General features: G+C 49.1%; 1 protein-coding gene, 1 non-coding gene and 1 pseudogene across 18 annotated transcripts in view; 1 reads left to right on the forward strand and 2 right to left on the reverse strand.

Moving 5' to 3' along the window:
• Positions 1–102, reverse strand: part of LOC131686506 (large subunit ribosomal RNA) — a 3,923-nt pseudogene extending 3,821 nt beyond the window's left edge.
• Positions 1–10,000, forward strand: part of LOC131682950 (uncharacterized) — a 1,036,787-nt gene that overhangs the window by 259,788 nt on the left and 766,999 nt on the right. The gene's annotated exons all lie outside the window — the stretch shown is intronic.
• Positions 305–456, reverse strand: LOC131686401 (5.8S ribosomal RNA). Its single transcript, XR_009305077.1, has one exon. It is a non-coding gene; the product is annotated as a 5.8S ribosomal RNA (ribosomal RNA).

Here is a 10,000-nt window from a genome sequence, read left to right on the forward strand (position 1 = left end):
CCCGTTTCGCTCGCAGCTACTCAGGGAATCCTTGTTAGTTTCTTTTCCTCCCCTTATTAATATGCTTAAATTTAGGGGGTAGTCACACATTATTTGAGGCCTACTAGAAAGAGATCTAATGATGATAACGCACAGTATACACCAGTATCCAGGCCAGGTTGGAATATGGGATGTATGTGCATCAATCCACGACACGGGGGTGCGCGTGTTAGATTACTAGCTTGAACGTTTTACCAACCACTGAAGGTATGAAAACGTCACTGCGCATACGCGCAACAGCGCGTATAGTTGAATCGATAAACATAGGCACTCAAAAATGTGTACATCGTAGTATTGTACGATGCGCAATATGCGTTCAACTTGTCGGTGTTCATGTGTCCTGCAGTTCACATTCTGACGCGCATTTAGCTGCGGTCTTCATCGATCCACGAGCCGAGTGATCCCCTGCCTAGGGTTTATAGATATAATTTTTCAACAGAAATAAAACACACACATTTCACTCCATCCCTTTTGGCGGACCCACTGGGAAGGTCTGCGGTACACCTTCGTACTCGCGCAAGTGGCGAGTATGAGTACACAGACAACTGCCATTCCTCCCCCGGCCACACATGGCATGTGGGAATCATGCCCGCGCGCGGGGAGGACCAGTGCAATCCTTGAAAACACTCAACCGGTAGCGTGTTTGTTTGTTGTGGGCCTTTCTTTCGATATTTCGAGCTTTCGTAGCACGCCATCTGCTTCAACCCAAGGATAACTTTTAGTACACTTGTTTTTTTTCGTATCTTTCCACGCTGTTTCGCATGCGACGGTACACTGCGTATCGCGAGGAAAATTGAAAAACGCTGTTATGAAGTTTTCCAAAACGATTTTTTCTTTGTACCATCAGATTCCTTGGTTTCTAACGAATCCGTACATATGCAACACTTGGGTAGTTTTGTAGGAAATATCGAGGAAACAGCAGGTTAAAAATATTGCTCCACTTTTGCGCACCTATACATACAAATTTTACTTTAGTTGTGTCTGTGCGGGTGGAAAAACTGCTTCTAGTAAAATGGAAATTTTTCAATGAAAAGCGGAAAATATGGAAAATCGGAGAAAATCACGTTCTAGAAAAACTGTTTAGCCATGTTGTATTGGAAAGATCAAAATTTTAAACACATGATTGCAAAAACTGTGTGCTTTTTCAACCGGAAAAAGCACACAGTTTTCCGAATTGGAAAATTTTGAATTTTCCATTTCGGCCAATTCATAGTAAAAACAATTATCTAGGTCGTGATTTTTTTCTTTTTTCCATATTTTGTCATTTTCTTTGAAAATAAAGTAAAAAACCGCAAAAAACACGAAAAATGGCGGATTGCCCGACGGGGGCCCTAATGATAGAACAGATATGCACAGGGTATGAAAGAGTTATGAAAGCTGAGACTAGACAGATGACTTGACAAAATGACGCAAAAAGTTGAATATGGAAATACAAAGATACGGTGTGTGACGGTATATAAACCACATCAAATGTACAATACAACAAAACCACCCTCTAGGTAGAATATCACATGGGCAAATAGCCGCTCGCACTCTGCAAATCATGCTGCATACTAGTGTTTATCATTAAGCTCGAGAAGGGTCTGAGGATTATTGGCGTATACTTTGCTTTTCAAATAGCCCCATAAAAAGAAATCGGGAGGTGTTAAATCTGGAGACCGCGGTGGCCAGTCAATGTCGCCTCCCTTCGACACCACACGCCCTGGGAATTTTTTTTGCAAAACCCCAATTGTTTGAGCAGCCGTGTGACATGGCGCACCGTCTTGTTGGAACCAATAACCCTAAAGGCCCTTTTCGCGCATTTGTGGCCATACATAATGAGCTAACATCCACCGATATCGTTTTCCATCGATTGGCTCATTTTCTTTGAAAAAAATGGTCCAATTATGGTTTTAGCACAAACGCCGGCCCACACCGTCACCTTTTGATCAAGTAATGGCGTCTCATGAATCCGGCGTGTATTCCGTGTGGCCCAAATACGCCTATTTTGCTTATTAACTCCGCCCGACAATGTGAAATGAGCCTCGTCGGTCATCAATATTTGCTTCCAGAAATCAGGTTCAGTGGTTATCACTTGAGCGACTGTTTTGCCATATTGCATACGACGTGCGTAGTCCGCTGGCAATAATCTTTGCGTTACTTGCATCTTATAAGGAAACAAGTGCAAATCATCTTTCAAGATGCGCCGCATAATGGTACCACTGATCCCAAATTGCTGCGCGCGACGGCGATACAACTCAGTTGGATTTTGCGCGACGCTCTCTCTCTGACCGCGTCGACCAGTTCATTGGAACGTATTGCACGTCGATGAACGGCATGCCATGTTCAGCAAAATTTGACACCCACCGACGAATAGTCTTGGCACACGGCACATTTTCGCCAGGGTGTTTTTCACCATATGCCCGCTGAGCTGACACAATGGAACTACCATTCGCCGCGTATAACATTACTACCTCCGCCTGCTGTTTCGATGTGAACCGAATCATTGATTGTATTGTACATTTGATGAATTTATACAACGTCACACCACCCATAGATAGATTTTTATCAAATATGCAATAAGTTTACTAACACAATTTACAATGCTAAAAATCATCACCACCCCTACGGCCGAGTGGATCAGCCAAGGTATGGTGTATGCGTCGGCGCATGTCAACTTAAAGTAGGCGAATATACCATCCGAGCGATACACCTATTACATTTAACATGCCCTATCATCATGCAAACAAGCTAAACGTACATGGTCGTTACGCTGTTTGTTCTGCGGGCAGATCGGAATTCTGCTTTGTGCGGCAGCAACCAACCCAATCGGGCTGGTATCGGTCTGCCTAGGCACAGGTACAGTGAGATACATTTTCCATTCCTCTTTGTGCGGATCTTCCACATGTTCACTTGCTACCGACGGTCGCTCTCGCAGTCGAAGCTGGACGGTATCGATGTGTTTTACAATTTACCCAACTCTGGTCTATCTCTCATATTGCCATCGCTCGCAGTACATGCGTAGTGCATGACTCTGCCTGTCGCTTGCAGTGCAGACCAGCGTAAGCAACTTTTTACCTACGCTGGAATTTTCAATAAGTTCGGACTGTGTCTTATGATGCCATCGCTCGCCGTTCATGCGTAGTGCATGACTCTGCCTGTCGCTTGCAGTGCAGACCAGCGTAAGGAATTTTCAATAAGTTCGGACTGCGTCTTATGATTGCATCGCTCGCAGTACATGCGTAGTGCATGACTCTGCCTGTCGGTTGCAGTGCAGACCAGCGTAAGCAACTTTTTACCTACGCTGGAATTTTTATTAAGTTCGGACTGTGTCTTATGATGCCATCGCTCGCAGTACATGCGTAGTGCATCACTCTGCCTGTCACTCAGCGTATTATATGACTACACCTGGATGGCTTGGTTTCCTTATTGTGCATACTTTAAGGCGTCCAGTGCGACAAAAAAACAAATTTCATACATGCACGGCCATACACATACGACCCTTAAGTATTTCCTAAATCACGACCATACACCATTGTATGCCAACACAACCTCCAAGCAAGGGTAGTCTTTTTTTTTAACAATGGAGAAGACCTTTATGTCCCAGCCCAGTACACGTGCTATTGGTAGGGTTCAATTTACCACACGGGGTGCACTGGGGGCGTGTCGGACTCGAATGGTGACTCTTCCATTAATACCGACTAAACTCCATTGGGCTCCGCCATCTATCCCCAGGAACTACCTTTCGGCATTACTTTTGGGGGGATGGCCGTACTTAGCGTACGCTCTCACTCGTGCCTTACAATCGCGCACACTCACTCCCATCTCGGCATGGGTAAACCATACCTCCGTCTATCATCCGCCAATTCACTCACTCTAAATCCTCGCTTGCTGCTCGGCGCTCCATGCTCTCTGCAGCCGGCAGGCAATCTGAGTGGTAGCAGTCGAAACTGCGTTCCACTTCTCTACCGCTTGGCACATCCCCTGTACAAGGGTATCAGGGGTTGTGTTCAAGCCACAGACGCCTAGCATAGCGCCTCTTTCGACGTCGAAGCGAGGACATACGAATAGTATGTGCTCCGCAGTTTCGTCGACACCTGGGCAGTCTGGGCAGACTGGGGCCTCAGCGTGCCAAACCTGTGGAGGTACTGTCGGAAACAGCCATGGCCTGACAGGAATTGTGTCAGATGGAAGTGAACTTCCCCATGGGGTCTTCCCATCTAGCTCGATATGTTAGGTATCAGCCGGTGGGTCCACCTACCTCTCGGAGAGTTATCCCATTCACGCTGCCATCTGGCGACCGAGGTCACCCTGGCACGCTCACGGACTCCCCTATTGCCACGCAATTCGAAACAATCTTCGTCTTCCCGGATGACCAGCCCGACTGGCATCATACCCGCTATCACGCAGGATGCGTCGTGTGATACCGTGCAGTAGGCAGATATCACTCTGAGACACATCAAGCGATAGGTGCTCTCCAATTTGCAACGGTAACTGGTTACTTCCAGTGCCCTCGTCCAGGACGGTCCACCGTACCTAAGGATAGATACGGCGACACCGGCCAGTAGCCTGCGTCTACTGGCGCACACCTTGGAGCTGTTGGACATCATCCTCGATAATGCCGCAACAGCCACCGAAGCCTTCTTGCACGCATAGTCGACATGGCTGCCGAAGGTCAGCTTGTCGTCTATGGTGGCCCCAAGAATCTTCAGACTCCGCTTAGAAGTTATCTCAACTTCTCCCGCTTGGATAACTGCTTGTTGTATCGATTTACGGTTATTGACAACAACCACCTCCGTCTTTTGGTGTGCGAGCTCTAGGCCTCTCGCGCTCATCCATTCCGCCACTATGCTTATTGCGTGTGCCGCCGTTAGTTCTACCTCGGAGATAGACTCCCCGTAGACCGCCAGGGTGACATCATCGGCGAACCCGACGATTTGCACACCCGGAGGGAACTTTAGTCTCAGAACCCCGTCATACATAAGGTTCCATAATACCGGGCCCAGGATTGAACCTTGCGGGACTCCTGCGGTAATAAGAACACTTTGCTGACCGGCATCGGTCTCGTATAATAGTACACGGTTCTGGAAGTAGCTTTCCAACATCCGGTACAGGCCCACCGGCAGGCCAAGCCGGTGTAACGAGAGCGCGATGGCATCCCAGCTTGCGCTGTTGAATGCGTTCTTCACGTCAAGTGTCACTAACGCACAATATCGAATGCCCCGCCTTTTCCGTTGGATCGCTATCTCGGCAGTCCTTACCACTGAGTTGATAGCGTCCACCGTGGACTTTCCCTTTCGAAAGCCGAACTGATTACTTGACAGGCCCTCCGTACCTTCTGCGTATGGAGTTAGCCTGTTCAGGATAATCCGCTCAAGCAATTTGTCCGCCGTGTCAATCAGACAGATTGGTCTGTACGCCGATGGGTCACCAGGCGGCTTCCCGGCCTTCGGCAACAGTTCCAGCTTCTGCCTTTTCCATCTATCCGGAAAACGGCACTCGTCAAGGTATCTCTGCATAGCCAACCTGAACATGTTCGGGTTCGCCATGATTGCTGCCTTGAGAGCGCTGTTTGGAACTCCATCAGGCCCTGGAGCTTTATTCACCGCTAGAGAATTAGCAACTGCAAGTAGCTCTTCGTTCGTCACCGGGGCCACCATGTCATCCGTACCCACCGTGCCTTGCGGCGCTGGGGGCCAGGAACTTATGGTTCGGGACGGGAAGAGTACTTCTATAATTCTCGCCAACCGTTCTGGCGACCGTTCAGGAGGTGAGGAGCCCCCTTTGGTCTTTGCCATCACGATCCTATAGGCATCGCCCCACGGATTCATGTTGGCCTCCTCGCACAATTTGTCGAAACACGCTCTCTTGCTGCGCTTGATGGCCTTGTTAAGGGCCGATTTCGCCGCACGGAACACTTCACGTCGTTCCACTCTAGCCTCCTCGGTGCGGGCTCGCTGCATCCTACGTCTAGCTTGTAGGCAAGCTGATCGTAGGGCTGCGATCTCTGCACTCCACCAATATACCGAACGTCTGCCATTTCTTGGCAGGGTTTTCCTCGGCATAGTGGCGTCGCACGCGCGTGATAGAACAGCTACCAGCGCATCCCCGCTTAGACTGTCGGAGTTGGCCTCCAGTCCCAGGGCCGCGGTGAAAACTTCGCTGTCGAAGTGATTGGTCTTCCACCCGCGTACCTGGCAGGGATTACCCACTCTAGAATGCTGCACGCCAAAGTTGACCCTGAAGCGTATTGCTAGGTGATCACTATGGGTGTAGCCTTCGTCTACCCTCCAGTCCATGTCTGGGACCAGACTTGGACTGGCAAACGTTACGTCAATCTATGACTCGACCCCATTCCTACGGAATGTGCTAGCGGAACCATCATTGACTAGCACTGCGTCGAGTTTCGCAAGCGCCTCCAGAAGCGCTTGGCCCCTATTATTTGTATAGCGGCTGCCCCACTCCACCGCCCAAGCGTTGAAGTCACCCGCTATGACAAACGGCTTTCGTCCCACCATGTCAGACGAAAGCCTATCGATCATCTGGTTGAACTGTTCTATTGGCCACATAGGTGGGGCATAGCAGCTACAATAGAACACACCATTGATCTTGGCAATCGCGACACCCTCCGCAGAGGACTGTACTACCTCCTGGACCGGGAACCGACCCGTTGCACAGATTGCCGCCATTCTAGACCCGTCCGCCACCCAGTTGCCGTTGTCGGCAGGGACGTTGTACGGGTCGGATAGAAGGGCGACATCTGTCCCCGACTCCGATACCGACTGCCACAGCAGCTGCTGAGCAGGTGCGCAGTGGTTAAGATTGAACGGACGATTGCCATTGCTTCCTCTTTCCCGTCTCCCCGAAGGGACAAGCAGGTCCGCCCATAACATGGTTGCGGCCCTGCTTCTTGCTAGCGCAGATGAGACACTTGGGTGCCCTCTCGCATTTCAGCGCCTTGTGTCCCTCCTCGCCGCAGCGACGACACATCTTGCTCCTGTCTGGGCCATTACAGTCGTATGACTTGTGGCCTGGCTCCAGACATTTAAAACACCGGTCCACAGAAGGCGGCTGGGGTATGCTAACTGGGCATACTGACCATCCGATCTTCAACTTCCCTTTATCAGTTACTTTTTTGGCTTCCGCGGCCGGTAACTTGAAGTAAGCTACCTGCGTGCCAAGCAACCGCTCTGATCGATCTCGACGCCGCACTGCTGCTTAACGGCCGAGACGACGTCCTCTGCGTTTGTGATCTCGTCCAGTTGCTTACACTGGAGAGTCACTTCCGCTCCCAACGACCTCACCTGAGCGCCGTTTCCCAAGACCTCTTGGGCCAACCTCCTATACGTTGCTCCATTGTATTGTGCACCACGCTTCAGCACCAAGATCATTTCGCCATCTTTGGTGCGTCTGACGCTTCGCACATCCTGTCCTAAATTCGAGAGGCTTTCGGCCGCCCGCATCGATTTTAGGACCTCCGCATAGCTGCCCCCGTTGGTTTTCACCAGCCGGGCCTCTCCTCTGTCCCTCGCCTTTTTCTTCGCGGGTCGAGGTGCGTTCGACTTCCGCTCCCTGCTGACCACCTGCCATTCACCATCTTGTGCCGATGGCGCCGGCAGGCTGGTGCCAGGTCGCTCCGCAGTACGCGCCCGATTGGCGACTTTCGCCTTTCTAGGTTGGGAAGTCGCCTTCTCGGGACGCCGCCCTGCGGGATCCTTCGCACCCGGATCCGCACCTCCCAAGCGACGTTTGCCCTTGTTGGTTGCACGTCGTTTGGCGTTGCTGCGCGTGCCTACATTAGGCCTAGGCCGCTTCGCAGTCTCCCCCTCCATTAGGCGGCCGATAAAGCGAAATCTTTTGCCTCCTGCGCCATCGTCGCTCCACCGTGGAAGGAGAAGGCCTCGGTTTGGATACCGCGATCGGCCTTCTCTCTTTCCGGCAACCTCTCCATGTAGGCTACTTGTTCTTGTCTTGCGACTCGAACAGCCTGACGAAGCACCAGCAGGTTCTGTTTAAGTTCCTTGCTGATGTTATTCTTCCCGCTTGTGAATTCGATAATACTATCCAGCTGCTTGACCACTTCCTGCATCGCAGGTAGTGGTCCGCCAAGCGTGCTGCTAGTATTGTCTCCTATCACAACCATTTCGCCTTTGGTGCCGTTATTTGCAGCCACCTTCGCTCCGTTGTCAGCCCCTGTCGGGGGAGACCTCGCCAGACCCCCTTTGGCAAAGGGGTTCAGCGCCGTAATCGCTTCCGCCTCCTCATTGCATACTTTTTGCCTTTCTCAATAGAAAGGTATTGCAATTGCTCTGAAAACCGACTTTTTAACGGAGGCCCGGAGGGCCGAGTGACATATACCATTCGATTCAGTTCGTCGAGTTCGGCAAATGTCTGTGTGTGTATGTATGTGTGTATGTATGTATGTGTGTATGTGACCAAAAATGTCACTCATTTTTCTCAGAGATGGCTGAACCGATTTTGACAAACTTAGTCTCAAATGAAAGGTGCAACGTTCCCATAGGGTACTATTGAATGTCTAATGGATCCGACTTCCGGTTCCGGAATTACAGGGTGATAAGTACGAACACGCAGAAAATGTCGATTTTAATAAATTCTGCAATGAATGTATAAAGGTGAAATTTTTTCCAAAATATGACCACAACTGCTTCGATTTGTAGTATTAGGTCACTAACATCCATTCAAAGTCTATTTGGCCACATTGGCCACCATCCTCGGTTCCGGAAGCCCCGGCGGAAGTATCTAAATTCAGAATAACAGTCACTTCGGTTTCTCGGAGATGGCTAGACCGACTCGACTAAACTTGGCCTCAAATGAAAGGTATTGCGTCCCCGTAAATGGCTATTTAATTTCATCCCGATCCGACTTCCGGTTCCGGAGTTACAGGTTGTGGCGTGCGATCACATAGCAAATTGTGATTCAAACCGATACTAAAATGTCTCTCAAACAACTTAAATTTGCTGTTCTAGGTCACCGACGGCCAACCAAACTTTCGTTGACTACATTGACCACCATAGACGGTTCCGGAAGTGCTCGGGAAAAGCGGCCATCTTTCAAAATTTACGAACTCACATCAGTTTCCCGGAAATGGTTGGGCCGATTTTCACAAACTTAGTCCCAAATGATAGCTATAATATCCCCATAGATGTCTATAAAATTTCGTACGGATCGCATATATGGTTCCGGAAATATAGACTAAACCGTCCGGTCACATATGAAATTCCCATATAAGCCGGAACTCAAATTTTTTTTCAAAGGGGGGACCTCATGAAATTTCAGAAATCGAATTCGTATTTTTGATGCCAAACATCTTTAAAATGCATGAAACGTCGAGATTTTATGTTATCTCGAATTTTTTTTTTTATAAAAATCGACTCTTTGGGACTGCCGATTTTGCACCTTTTTGCCTTTCTCAATAGAAAGGTATTGCAATTGCTCTGAAAACCGACTTTTTAACGGAGGCCCGGAGGGCCGAGTGACATATACCATTCGATTCAGTTCGTCGAGTTCGGCAAATGTCTGTGTGTGTATGTATGTGTGTATGTATGTATGTGTGTGTGTATGTGTGTGTATGTGACCAAAAATGTCACTCATTTTTCTCGGAGATGGCTGAACCGATTTCGACAAACTTAGTCTCAAATGAAAGGTGCAACGTTCCCATAGGCTGGTATTGAATTTCTAATGGATCTGACTTCCGTTTCCGGAATTACAGGGTGATAAGTACGAACACGCAGAAAATGTCGATTTTAATAAATTCTGCAATGAATGTATAAAGGTGAAATTTTTTCCAAAATATGACCACAACTGCTTCGATTTGTAGTATTAGGTCACTAACATCCATTCAAAGTCTATTTGGCCACATTGGCCACCATCCTCGGTTCCGGAAGCCCCGGCGGACGTATCTAAATTCAGAATAACAGTCACTCCGGTTTCTCGGAGATGGCTAGACCGATTCGACTAAACT

The sequence above is a fragment of the Topomyia yanbarensis genome, chromosome 2 (assembly GCF_030247195.1).
Source record: "Topomyia yanbarensis strain Yona2022 chromosome 2, ASM3024719v1, whole genome shotgun sequence".
NCBI classification, from domain to species: domain Eukaryota; kingdom Metazoa; phylum Arthropoda; class Insecta; order Diptera; family Culicidae; genus Topomyia; species Topomyia yanbarensis.